Raw genomic sequence first — 15,052 nt, 5'->3', positions numbered from 1 at the left:
ACTTCACTGATTCAGCGTTACTCTAACACTCTGTAGTGTGCACACATTATAAGTGTTGCCGTTAAGTCAAGGAAAAACTGTAATATACTGTAAAATGTATAAATAAAACAAATTAGTTAATTAGACTAAAATATTTGTGAACATCCATAGAAAGTTATGCAAAGTCATACACTGATAAAGAGAGTAAATACTGAACTCAACTGTATTAATGTTTTTTTGCACAAGAGAGATCTGTTAGTTTAATGTAGTTTTGTGGTTCACCATTGTGCTGGAGAGTAGAGCCTGTGCTTCAGTCAATTATGAGACACAAATTCTGATCTTCTGTTGCTTTATATAAAGACAGTAAATTTTGATTCTCCTAATACAGTGGTGATATCTGTGTTAAGTATTTCAGCACATACGTGTGAGCCGCAGTGATTTGAGTAAAACTCCTAATAGTCCTGCAGAGACTCATGTAAATGAATTTAGGAGGGGCTGCTTCATTTAGGACTGTTGCACCGCAACTGTCTTCTAGCCATGTTTCATTTAGAAACATAAAATCCAGATTGTTTGTGGTTATAAAGTCATTGATTAGAAATAATTTATTTTTTTTGTGAGGGGATGTTTAAAAGTGTAACTTGATGGCAGTGCTTTGTGTCTTTACATCAATCTTAGTCTGATGTATAATAGGCCACAGATTAGATGAGTTTGCCCTTCAGCTTGAGAAGGCGTTAGACTTTCTAAGTGAAGTGAAAAGTGAAAGTGACGTGACATTCAGCCAAATATGGTGACCCATACTCAGAATTTGTGCTCTTCATTTAACTGCATTGCAGTCTTGTGCTTCATCAGAATGTTCTTAAGTTCCTTGTTCACATCAGAGACTGTTGTTTGAGGAAGGCAGCATGTTGTTGTAGTCCTGCTACTAATGTTTCTGATAACAGAGTCACCCACTCTCAGAGTCCATGGCTCGGCTGCGCTCTGAGCTGCTCGTCTTTAATCAAATTTGGGGGACGTTTGTATGGACGTTTTTAACATGAAGTTTTAAGCTGTGTAACGTAGTTCTTCAGTGATGTTCAGCAGTATGTGGACACATCAGTAATACTTTGTTGTGTTGTGTTCCTCTCTCAGGCTTGTGTCTGGCGCAGGAGACATCAAGCTCACCAAAGATGGGAATGTTATGCTGCATGAGATGGTTAGAGCTGGGCTTCATTGTTGGTGCATTTAGTGCATTTATTTGTAAAATTGTGGCATTAAGCCCAGATTGCAGTGGGGCTTATGAATTGAATGCGTTGTGTGAGTTTCTCCAGAATCTCAAAACCATGTTAATCTCATGTTTCTGTCTGTTTGTACACAGTAAACTGTTTTTTTTTTTTTTTTTACCTAACCGTTGGGACATATTGGGTCAATGTGTTGGGTTATATTAAAATTTGTTGGGTCATTTTTTTTTCGTCGTTGGGTTATTTTTAGTTATAACACAACTGTTGGGTTAAATATGTTTCCCGCTTCACTCCGTTCAAATTTTAACGGTCCACTCAGCCTGCATGATTATGAAAGGTAAGTAACTGTTAATATAATCATATGATGTATATAACTGTTATAACTTTAAGTAATGAGTCTGATACGTTATTTTTTTATACGTTAAAGAAAAGTTTAAATTCCCTTTAGTCCGTTTGTTTCCCCCAGATAATCAGATCGATTGTAAATGAATGCTATTCCTGTTTGTTCGCCAGCATTAATAAATTAAAAGATTAGATGCAAAAATGTTTAGACAAGTATTACTTAAAGTTAATAAATAAGTTAGAAAAGCCGTACAGACCATTTATCAGATCAGACAAGTAAAAGAAGCTGCTCGAGCAAGCTCTGAGCTCACACATCAGTCATGCGGCACACAACAGACTCCGTGAGAATCGTTTGAATGAACCTGCAATTTTCTTTTATAAAAGTTCAAAACCCAGATGAAAGAAAAGCGCGCAGTCGTGAGGCAATCCGCTTTTGCAGCAGAAATTTATACCAGTGCCCCATATTAACATAACATTACTCCTACAACCAACCTTTAAGAGGGGAGCGTAAAACAGAAGTCATTTTCGTCTCACCGCACCAGCACTAATTAATTGTACTGTAGATGTGTTTTTATGGTTTATTCATATTGAATATTGTTATGCATCTATTAAAATACCCTATAATTACAGCAGTTTCTCTTATAAAGCTAGATTGATAAACATGTTTTTAAATGTGTTATACTAAATGTGTTTATACTTATTTTTTAGACAATAGACTTTTTCTGAAGGAAAAATTGCAACAATAGAATTTCTGCCTGTTAATTGGAACATTTAGAGGTAAGTAATCTATTTAAATTAATGATAATCTTTTTTTTTTTTTTTTTCAATTTTACTTAGACTTATGACTTCCAAAAATTATGAAAAAGGACAAAAGAGGTGAAATAAGTGTATTGTCGCATTCCGTCCAACAACGCTTCCTTTCATTTACAGTGTACTTTTGTTCCTTCCTACAAGTCCAAATCAGTCAAAGGGCAAAGGGTGGTAAAATGTACTCACATTAGCCGCAAATATTGCCAAAAATTTTCTGGAGGGAGTGAAACTTGTTTAGTCTGTCTCTTAGTGCAAATGATAGTAGATCACCACAAAGACTGTAAAAATTTTAACTATGAACTTAGTTTTTTTTTTTTTTTACTTGTATTTTCTCTGTACTTTTGTAATTTAAAGGCCCAAACCTCGAAATTCGGAATTGGTGCTCTGCATTTAACCCATTCAAGTGCGCACACACAGCAGTGAGAATTGAACACACACACACACACACACACACACACCTTGAACACACCCCCAGAGCAGTGGGCAGCCATAGATCCAGCAACTGGGGGTTCTGTGCCTTCCTCAAGGGCGCTTCAGCCATGGGTATTGAGTGTGGGAGAGAGAGCTGTTCATTAACTCCCTCCCACCTACAACTCCTGCCAGCACCAAGAGTCAAACCTGCGAAAAATTCGTGACCGAACCCGACAGAGACCCGTAATGTACTACACCGAACCGAACCGACCCGGACCCGTCTAATATTTCAAAAGCTGGACCCGGACCCGTGTAGATCCGAGAAATGCCTACCCAGACCCGACCCGGACCCGTATATTATTTGAAATCTGGACCCGAACCCACCGGGAAGACACAGACCCGACTGGACCCGACGTTCACATATTCCACCTTAAATTGCTATTACAAGTCAATAAACTTGTTGCGAAGAATACAGCTTTTTCTCTTACCTAATTTAAAGAGCCGTAGTCTCTCTTCCTTGTACCTGACTGCCTGTGATGCATTACAATCCTCCGACAAGAAAGTTATTCATGTTATTCTTCTCGTTATTCCAAGTCCAACTGAATCCACTCATTATTTCAGCTTCAAAAGTCCACTTGATGTCACAGTGACGGATGACAAATGCTACTGTGCACATGTACATTCTGACTCGAGTTAATTTGCATAATAACTTAGACTGTTTGCCCTTCTGAACTATAATAACGATCGCTCATGCAATGACATGGCCGCTGACGTAATTTATTTACTATCATCATCTGATCTCTGTGCTCTCTGCTCTGCATCGAGTCTGAATCTGAACCACTAAAACTTTAAGATTAAATGATTCATTTATAATATTATAAAAATGGGAGAAAATGTAAAACGCGGCTTGGCGGTCGAAGTGTCCCTCACTGCTTGCCATAGAAACATGAAATGCACTCGAGACTGCAGATGCGTGCTAGCTGTATCAACCTAAAATGCTTTAACGCAATTTGAGCGTCATAGAAAACATTCATGTGACAGTTCACCTCAGATTGTGTTGCTGATTTGAAATATATTAAACAAGAGTGTGTCAAGTCTGCAAGCATTAATAGCGTGCGTGCACTTGTATATTAACTCTGAGTCTGCGAGCGAGAGAGAGAGAGAGATCACTTTTTTTGTCTCACTCTTTTCTTTTCCTAATTTTACAAGTTGCAAGTTACAAAAAACACAAGCAGTCTTTGATCACGGCCGGATGTTCTCCGAGTCCGATGACTCCGATCGCACGGGTATTACACACAATGTTAAACAGACCCGGGACACGAGGTAATAGATTCGGACCCGACCCGGACCCGGCTGATGATTTAAAATATAGACCGAAACCCAAAATTCCCTTTCGTGGGAACTTCGAACTGCGTCCTCTAGGGGCCGCTTTGGGGAACAGTGTACCCACGTCGCCATGCTGAGGGGAGTGCAGGCCAGAATTATGGCGAGCACTAAGTACCAACTCTACCATTTCCATTGGAGTTGCCCCTGGGACGTTAGACAGCTGTCTGTGACAGTACCCCTTACGGCCAAACGGCCTAAGCTACATACCCAACCTAATTGTTAGGGCCTCGGTCCAGGGTAGAGCTGAAGGCTTGGAATCAGGAAAGATTCCTTTAAAGTGATATGGCTAAGAACCTAGCATTTCTACCAAGTCTTGCCTGTCACACGGGGGCTACCGCTAGCTTACGCATAAGCTTGCTAAAAGAGCTGTCTCGACAGTTCTCTAGTAGCAACACTCTGTTTAGATAGGTATCTGAGGATAAATAGGTGGAGTGGTGCCCGAGATGAATGGGGCTTTTACCAACTCAAGAAAGGGCACGAAGCAACTGGGCGAAGCCCTCACCATATAGGATTTTAGAAATAACGCAGAATACTAGCGTGCGAACTTACCACAGTGTGGATTTCAGAAAGTGTACAAAGACTTCATGTGCACACTTACCATAGCATGGATTTTCAAATACTGTTCTAAGAAGGGGCTCTCGTGGCACTCTGATAGAGCAGCTCATAGATGGAATGTTGCACCTCAAAACAGTATGATTGAGAGTCATCAACTCGATCTATGGAAACAATACTGGACTCAACTGGAAACAACTCAGTCTCATATGAGAGGAGAACTCCGAGCACAGAGTAGCAAGGGGAGCGCTGCTAAGTTACTATGAGAATCACGCAAATAGGCCCTCATGTTGAGGGAAGCGATGCTTGAGGTAAAAAATACACACTGGCTGAATGGAGCCCTGGAACCAAGGTCTAATCATCAGAAGAAATGGAACAAAGCGGAGTGCGTAACCCTTATCATTCAAGATTTCAGAATGTTTTCAGAGTTTTGCTTGCAAACTTACCACTTGTGGATTTTTAGAAAGTGCGCAAAGTGTTCATGTGCACACTGACCACCATGTGGTTTTGAGAAAGTACACAAATCTTATTGTGTGTACTTAAAGGTTCCTAAGCATCGAGGGTCCCCTCGGGGTCACCTGGCCGACATCCATGAAATTCCCTGCAGTGCTGTGCCAGCCCTGATGATCAGGGAGGCTCCCTCAGAAACATGTGATCTCAGCCGCCTAATACCGGAACCTGAAGCCGGATGGCTGGTGCTGGCAAGTGTTTAGTATACACTGTAACTGAGCACTGCAAAAGGAAACTCACAGAGTTTATTTGTAGACACTTAACCACCAGCAATTAAATACACAAGTATATACAGAGAGGGTTACATTTACTCACCCACCCTCCTGCGCTGTAGCCCCGCTCAAGGGGCGCCTCTTTTTAGTCTGGGCCATCATTCAGGTGGTTGCTATGAACATAGAACCATAAAAACATTATAGGTCCAGCATAGGAGACTGTCATGGGATAGGTTTCCTCCTAACCTTGATCATGTGGAGAGCTGGAAGTTACAGGGGAATTAGGAAGGGGAGGATAAAGGCAGAAGTTAACCCTCTGAAGTCGATTAACGCATATACGCGTTATGAGGCTATTTTTTCCTGAAAACCTTTTAGACTCCTGAGGGTTAAAAAACCCCAAAGGGAACGAGTAGATACCTCGGTATCACTCTGATTCAGACGAGAATGTTGCCTCATCTAGATCATACCCCTTAGGTTCTGCTTACCTCCTCGTGACCCACGATTCCTCTAAACCCTGCCCGCAGGTGGGGGAGGAGCGCGAGTTGCGACAATAGCCTTCTGTGCCCATCTTAGATCCTCAGATCGAGACAGGCCAGGACCCCTGTGTTGTTCGGGCTCAGACCTGGACCTTCGTGGAACGAAGGATCTGAAAGCAGAAGAGTGCGCCTTCTTCTCCCTGAACTACTCAAATCGCCATCTCAACGGAAATACCAAAAAGCTCAGAAGGCGAAGCCTGAGCATTGAGAAGAAAGCATTTTCTTTCCTCTCGATGTCTGCCAAGTTCATCCACAGATGTCTCTCCGCTGCCACCATGGCCACCATAGTCCTGCCCATGGCAAAGGTGGCCTGCTTGGTAGCACGGAAAGAGATCCGTGGTGCGGCGCAGCTCAGCTACCTGATCAGAAAAATGTCGGAAGATTACTTTCATGCCGAAACCGATGGACGTGAGAAGAAAACGGCATATTTCATTTTTTTTAAATCTCTTTATGGAGATCATGCAGAAATAAAAGGCTCACCTGAGCTGGAGGGTTATGGTCAAAAGGTAATTTTCGCTCAATAACCTCCAACAGCTCTACATAAGCAGGGCCGGAGAATTGAGAAGGTTCAGCCTCAGCTTTTTCACCATCCTCAAATATCTCCTGCTTTTCCTGGGTATAAACCCAGCAGAGCACTAACCTCAGTATCAGAAAGTGTTGAAGATATAACATCATCCTCCCGAGGCTCTCTCTCATCCGCCGCCCTTCTTTCTCTTTTTTTCTTTTTTCTACGAGAGCGTAAGGGAAAGTCCCTTTTTAACCCATTCAGACATATTCACCTGTATTCTCACAAGCTCATTCTCTTCCACGCCTCAACGCTGACAGGGCCTGAACTGCGGGAAGCAGATGGCTGCCTTTTTTCCCCTTTTCTTTCAGAAGAGAGACAAATGAGAGCGGAGCTTTTTCCATTGAAAAAACGCTCACAATGCACGAAGATTACCTCCTCAAAGACATTGCGTGCGTGCTCTTCACCCAAACAAATGACGCAAAGATTGCATGTGTCATCGGGTGTCAAATAACACTGACAAGGATGCACACATCGTCTAAACGCTTGCTAGCTGTCGCCATGATAAACAGAGAAAGATTGCCCTTACCGGTTCTTTCAGATGCACGCTTCAAACAAAACAGTCAGTGAAGATGAAGAAGATAATGACATGCTCTCCTTTATAGTCACACCGGTAGTGACATTGGAGGCTGTCGCCGGCCAACAAGTTGGTGTTTTTTCAATGTATGCTTCAGACACAGGTCATGACGAGGTGTTCCCCAAAGCGGCCCCTAGAGGACACAGTTCGAAGTTCCCTCGAAAGGTAACTGTTTTGTTTCATTTTGACTTCCATTGTATTGCCACTATAACTTATAACTATAACTCTTCCACATAACTTAGGCTGCTGTCACTTATAAGACGTAATGCATGGATTTAATATGTGACCCTGGACCACGAAACCAGTCATAAGTGTAGATTTCACATCTGAGAGCTGAATAAATAATATTTCCATTGATGTATGGGTTGTTTTTAGGGTGATATTTGTCTGAGATACAACTATTTGAAAAACTATTTGAGCAAGAAATCTAAATATTGAGAAAATCACCTTTAAAGTTGTTCAAGTGAAGTTCTTAGCAATGCATATTACTAATCTATAAAATAAAATATATATATAAAAAAAAAATATATATACATATATATATATATATATATATATATATATATATATATATATATATATATATATATATATATATATGTGTGTGTGTGTATGTGTGTGTGTGTGTGTGTGTGTGTGTGACGAAGAGGCTGAGGCGGTCGGATCCATCTGCATTATTTTATTGACACACAAATGAGCCTGGGTAAGGGACTGGCAGCTTAGGTTCAAAAACGAGATCCTGAGGATCCTCAGGATATCCTGAGACCTGACCCAGGAGCGCTCCTCGGGATCATACCCCTCCCAGTCGATAAGGTATTGCAACACCCCACCATGACGTATGGAGTACAGGACCTCTCGCACCCGGAAAGCCTCCGCCCCGTCCACCTCAATGAGGGGAGTCTGCACAGCAGTGACCTCCTCTCGGCTCCTGTCTCTCCTGGGGGCAACATCGGGTCTGAAAAGGGACACATGAAATGTGGGTGAGATTTTGTAATGAGCAGGGAGTGCTAAACGAAAAGAAATGGGTGTAATCTGACGAAGAATCTTAAATGGTCCGACGAAACGAGGAGAGCTAGAGACGGAGATCTCGTGCAAAGAGCCACACCCACTGGCCCGGTCCGTACCTGGGACCCCTGCACCTCCTCCGATCAGCCTGATGCTGATAACGGCAAATGGCGCGCTGCAAGAGAACGTGAGCAGCATCCCAGGTGGCCTTGCTGTGCCGGAGCCATGCATCTACTGCTGGGAGTTCGGATGGCTCCCCGGCCTACGGGAAGAGGGGAGGCTGGAAACCTAAAACACATTTAAAAGGCGTTAGACCAGTGGCAGGCTTTAACAGGGAATTCTGGGCATACTCTGCCCAGGCCAGAAAGTGACTCCAGTCCTGCTGATTCTGGTGGTAGTAAGTTCTTAGAAATTTGATCAAATCCTGGTTTAGATGTTCAACCTGCTCATTGTCCTGGGGATGGTAACCAGAAGTTAAACTAACATTGATATTGAGTTTGGAACACAACTCTCTCCAGACACAGGAGGTAAACTGGGGACCCTGGTCAGTGACAATGTCTTCGGGCAGACCAAAGAGATGGAACACTCCACGGAGAGGATATTAGTAAACCCCTGGGATGGAGGCAGATCCGTAACAAAGTCCACTGTGATGTGCGACCAGGGATTCTGTGGTACTGACAGAGGTTGTAATAATCCAGTGGGTTTCAGATTGGAGGATTTCACAGTGTTAAAAATGGAGCATTGATGAATAAACTTGATGACATCAGACTGGAGTTAAGCCCACCAAAAGATTGGAAACCAACTGTATGGTGGCAGCAATACCAGGATGACCCGTGCTAGGGGTGCAGTGAACCCACTGAAGCACAGGGTGGCGGAGCCCGGACGGAACAAAGAGATGGTCAGCGGTGATTTCAGAGATGTTGTCCCATTGGACAGGAGCCAAGATTAGTCTAGTGAGAATAATGGGTTCAGTCTTAGATTCTTCACAGGGACTGTCAAACTGACTGGACAGGGCGTCAGCTTTGCTCTTCTGGGAGCCTGGCCTGTAGGTGATCTTAAAATCAAATCTTGTAAAGAGACCAGAGAGCCTGGCGAGCATTCAGGCTCTTAGCTGACCTGATGTACTCCAGATTCCTGTGATCAGTGAGCACTGTAAAAGGCTGGTGAGCTCCCTCCAGCCAGTGCCTCCACTCCTCAAAGGCGCTCTTCATGGCCAGGAGTTTGTGATCACCCATTTCATAATTGTGTTCTGCAGAGTTGAGCTTTCGAGAGTTGAAGGCACACAGGAACATTTTTTACAGGGTTACCATACCGCTGAAACAGGACAGCCCCCACTCCTGTGTTAGATGCATCCACTTCAATGATAAACTCCCTCTCAGGATCTGGGTGATGGAGAATAGGAGCAGAAGTGAATTTCTCCTTGAGCTGAGCAAAGGCAGCAGCACAACTCGTTGTCCATTTAAAAAATGTACCCCCTCCTCGAACCAGAGATGTTAGGGGAGATGCAATTACACTTAATTTGCGGATGAACCTGTGGTACAAGTTGGCCAAGCCCAAAAAGCAATACAGCTCCTTAACAGAAGAAGGTTGGGGCATATTCACCATGGCTCTGACCTTGCTGTCATCCTTTAGAACCCTGTCCGTACTGATAATATAGCCCAGAAAGGAGATACATGTCTGAATAAATTCACACTTGGAGAGCTTAGCATAGAGCTTGTTATCAACAGGTGCTTGAGGACCGCAAGAACATCTTGGACATGCTCCTCAAGGGAATCAGAATAAATCAAAGTGTCATCAATGTAGACAATAACTCTTTGTTGTAACATGTCCCGAAAAATTTTATTTACAAAAGCTTGATAAACGGAAGGACTGTTTGACAGGCCAAAAGGCATTACACGATATTCGTAGTGCTCGGATGTAGTAGAGATGCAGTTTTCCACTCGTCACCACTCATTATGCGAATCAGGTTGTATGCATTCCTTAAGTCCAGCTTGGTAAAGTAGCGGGCAGTACAGAGCATTTCCAGAGCTGCTCCGGGAGAGGATAACGGTATTTCATGGTCACTTCATTAAGACCATGATAGTCGATTTACGGCCGAAGACCCCCATCCTTCTTCTTAACGAAAAAGAATCCGGCAGAAGACAGAGATGTAGAGAAGCCAGCTGCTCATCAATGTACGCCCTCATGGCTTCTGTTTCAGGTTGTGACAGTGGGTAAACTCTTCCGCGTGGAGGTACAGCTCCAGGCAAAAGCTCAATGGCACATTCACCAGCACGGTGAACCTGGAAGATGAGAAACTTAGGTTTCACTGAAAGCCAGAGCTAGATCATGGTATTCGGGGGGAATTCTCTGAAAATCCACTCCCTTGAGGGAAGCGCTGTGGAGTTCAGTGGGACAGCAGCCATGCAGTTGATCTGACAGAATGTGGACCACCTAGATATTCTCCTGTCTGACCAGGAAATCTGGGGGTTATGTCTCTCTAGCCATGGAAAGCCCCAAGATTATAGGATGCACGGGTGAGTGAATTGTGAAGACTTGGATAGTTTCAAAATGTTGAGTTCTGAAGCTGAGCGTGAGGGTTTGCGTAGTGTATTGGACCTCTCCAGACCCCATGGGGTGTCCATGCAGCGTTTCCACAGTCACACAAGACTCAAATGTGAGGAGAGAAACATGATGAGTTTTGGCAAATGCAAGGTCGATAAAATGTCCAGCAGCTCCAGAATCAATCAAGGCTTTTACCTTTAAAGTTAGCCATTAAAATTCAAAGAACTATCCACAGAGAATGATTAAGAAGAGTGATAAGAACTCACCGCAGCAGAATTCTTGAGCGCTGGATTAACCGGACAGGTAGCCCTCAGATGTCCCGCCTCTCCGCAATACATGCAGAGATGATTATGGTGTCTCCTCTCCCACTCTGTAGAGAGGCGTGTGTAACCAATCTGCATGGGCTCCGACTCCGTGCTGGAGGAAGCAAACTCGTAGAAGCTGGACCTGAGAGATGTGCATCGGAAGAGAATAAAGTTGTCGAGGCAGATGGCAAGCTCCATAATTTGATTCAAGGATTTACCTTCGTGGCACACCAGCTCTCCCTAGAGGTCCGGGTTGAGTCCTTTGCGATAAAGGAGCTTTAGAAGTTCCTCCTCCCATCCAGCTTGAGCTGCAAGGGTCCAAAAAGAGAGTGTGTAGTCCACTGCGGTTGAATTACCCTGGCGTAACGTGAGCAGTAGTTCTCCTGGATGCTTTCCTCCCGCTGAATGTTCAAACACCTCTCTAAATTGGGTTAAAAACTCATCATAAGAGGGGAAAGAGAGCTGACCTCCACACCAGAGTGCAGTAGCCCATTCCAGAGCCCGGCCAGTGAGTAGGGAGCACATGAATGAAACGCGGCTCACATTGGTGGAGTAGGACTGTGTCTGCTGATCAAAATACAAGCTGCATTGCAACAAAAATCCTACAGGCAGAGGGTGAGCAATCTTATATCTCGGGAAGGGATAATTTAGGCTGGTTTGAATTGTTACTCACAGCAGAAGGAACGAGAACAGGTGCAGCCGGACTCATAGCTTGATTCTCAGCCACGCTCGGTGGGGATAGGGCTCTGACTTAATTTTGCCAGCTGTTGCTGATGGGCGGCCAGCACATAGCTTGAGAGGATACCTTGGAGGCCAGTTGATGGAAATCTGCTGGATCCTGTTTTGGTGAAGTCTTCTTTTTGAAGAGGTTAAGGCGGTCGGATCCATCTGCAGTATTTTATTAACACAGGTAAGCCAGCAAAGATAGACAGTCATAGAACTCAAGAACACTAGGCAAGGTCAGTATCAATAATTCAAAGCAGCATACAGGTAAGGGCAATCCAAGAATTGTAAGTCAAACACGCCTGGGTAAGGGGCTGGAAGCTTAGATTCAAAAACGAGATCAGAGTCCAAGTCAAAATCGCAAGAGCAAACAGAAGAGACAAGCTAGAAACCGAGTTTGGGTAAATCAAGACTTCACACATGAACAATGAGCAGATAAGTCCAGATAAAGGAGAGCTGAGGGTACACATGTGATAATAATGCAATGATAAGGAGATTAAACATAATAATAATGAGCTAATGAGCAGAGGTGGATAATGGGAAAAGCAGTCCTAATACGCAGGAGAGAGGGATCCGGTGAAACCAGGAAGAGGCGTTGTCAAGCGTTCCATGACAATATATATACCAATCCAATTCTTTTCAAGTTAGTGTTTAAATATGTTTACGTTTTATTATGAAATAATTGTAAGAACACAATTACAAATGTTTAATTTGAGCTCTTTCTCCAGCAGTATTTTTTTTTAATAAGCCAGAATGTAATAATTTTCTTAAACATTTAACGGCCTCCAGAATATTTTGTTGTATGATTATCTGAACATGCAATATGTCAAAAGAACAGAGCCTCTGCTTTTGAACAAAACTATTTTTATTCTACCTTCATGGATTTTCTTTTCTTTTTTTTATTAACACCTGAGTGTAAGTTTCATAGTAGATTGAGTCCATTAACATCCCCAAAGATTCACAGTCCTAAACTGCTTCCTGGACTCTCATTTCATTCAGTAATATTAGATAGTCTTGATTTATATTCTGTTTGATGAAAACAAAATGTCCACATTCCCCTCGCTCTTGTAAATGTGTTGTGTTCCTATAAGGCTGACTCTGGCCTGCGGTCGTGCATCGATGAACTCTGTGGACGGCCTGACGCCGGAGTGTCTGGGTCACGGCGGACTCATGTACAAACAAACACTGGTGAGCATTGGACTTTTATCTGAATGATAGCTCAATGTCATTTATGTGGCTTTTTGCAGTTGGAAGAGGAGAAATACATGTTCATCGAGAAGTGCGGCAACCCTCATTCTGTGACGCTGTTTAACGGCGGAAGAAGGGGAGGAAGCAAGTGCAAGTCAATGGTATTTAATGAAGCAGTCAAATAAACAAGTAACATGAATCAGGATGATAGTAGGTGCGGCGAAGTCTGATAGCGATCTGGGGAGTGACAATGTCCAATGCTAAACCATAGCAGAACCCTGACTACATTTTATGTTTTGTGACGTCTCAGACAACTGTAAATTTATGGCTACTGTGGTTTAATTATAAACACTATCATAAACTCATATTTACCATAGTAAAATAATTTTCTTTGCCTCTTTATTATTTTATACTGTAAAAACTTCAACCACATTGGTTGAAAATGAATAAAGGTTGAAATATTATATTAGAAGTTCTACTTATATATATATATATTTTTTTTTATATATATTTTTATATATTTTTTTTTTAAGTTATCCAAAGGATTCATTAGCTAATTTAAAAAAAAGAACATTAGATTAATTATTTATCGTAATAAAAATAATCATTAGATTAGTCGACTAATTGAAAAAATAATCGTTAGTTGCAGCTCTATTTTGGACACATGAAAGGCGGTATGAATCAGTGAATTAAATGCAATATTTGTAAAATACACAGACGTTTTAGAAACGTTTTCATGAGCAACAGAAACAGTTTTTACATACTGCTTAATACAGCACCATATTTTCAAGAATAAAGTCTAATATAATCATATACTATTTAAATACTAATACAGTGGGATTATATATGCTTTTATCTGTGTTGTATGATAAATGTGACTCAATACAACAGTGCGAATTCAGTAAAAAAAAAAAAAAGCTTTTACCATTCTAAAAACAAGGATTTTGGGCCAGTATTGGAACTGAATGCACTCATTGTTATTTCTATTAATGTTTACTAATGTTAAAGGAACCTGTAAGTGTTACTGAACAATAATAACAGATCAGTTAATATATAGGCCATGATTTAAGTTCAATTAAAAGAAAGTGTTTGTTTGAAAATAAATAGCTTAGTGCACTTTAAATACCTGGATGATGCATTTCAATCATGTTTCATGCTTTTGAAGACATGGATTTATTCCTAAATAAAGATGCTTTTCATTCGAGTAAAATATGAATTATAATACTGTTTTTATGCCTCTATCTGACAACAGTAAAATAAAATAAAAATAATAATAAATAAAAATTATAGGGCTGTTGTAAAAATCAGTTTTAATAAAGTTGTTTCATGAATTCAAATAATTAGACATACTTAAACTGAATTTGGTAACAATAAAAATATAATAAAATGCATATAGGTCCGTAAAAATGCACTTGATTGTATAGGTTTAATTTTTTTTAATCAATAAGACAATTTAACCATTAAAAAGTAATAATAATAGTGGAATCCAGAAAAGTTAAAATGGGGAAAAATGGAATTTAGGAAGAAATAAAGTGATTTCATAGAGCCCTACATGTGAGTTGACGCCTCTTGTTTGAAGGTGCGTTGAATGACTCCAGTTTCTGTGCTTCTCCAAAGATTCTGGCTCGGAACTCCAGCTATGATCCTCAAGAGACTCCGGTGCAGCTGCAGAGTGAGATCAAGGAGACGGGAGCGCTGCTGGGAGAGGATCTGAGCACAGGCACGTGGAGAGACGCCTCACTACACTCACACTACTGTCTGTGCAGTGCACTCGAGTGTCTAAAAGTCTTACTGTCTGAGATGCTGGTGCTCCTGTGTGTGTGTGTGTGTGTGTGTGTATCATATCAGGACACAACTCTGTATAATGACATGGGTATGACACAGGTATTACAAGGAGAGGGTGACTTATGAGGACATAACCCATGTCCCCATTTTTCAAAACACTAATAAATCATACAGAATGAGTTTTTTTGAGAAAGTAAAAATGCACATAGTTTCCTGTGAGGGTTAGGGTTAGGTGTAGGGTTGGTGAAGGGCCATAATATATACAGTTTGTACAGTATAAAAACCATTACACCTATGAAGCAGCTGCTTCACTCCTGGTGAGTTCCAGCAGATCTCATGACGGCTCGACACTGTCTGAAGGGAACTGATGTTGTTTTCTTTCAGCCTGTCTGTGTAATACTCAAC

This window comes from Carassius auratus, chromosome 21 (genome assembly GCF_003368295.1).
Source record: "Carassius auratus strain Wakin chromosome 21, ASM336829v1, whole genome shotgun sequence".
Classification (NCBI taxonomy): domain Eukaryota; kingdom Metazoa; phylum Chordata; class Actinopteri; order Cypriniformes; family Cyprinidae; genus Carassius; species Carassius auratus.
Note: the sequence above shows the minus strand (reverse complement) of the source record.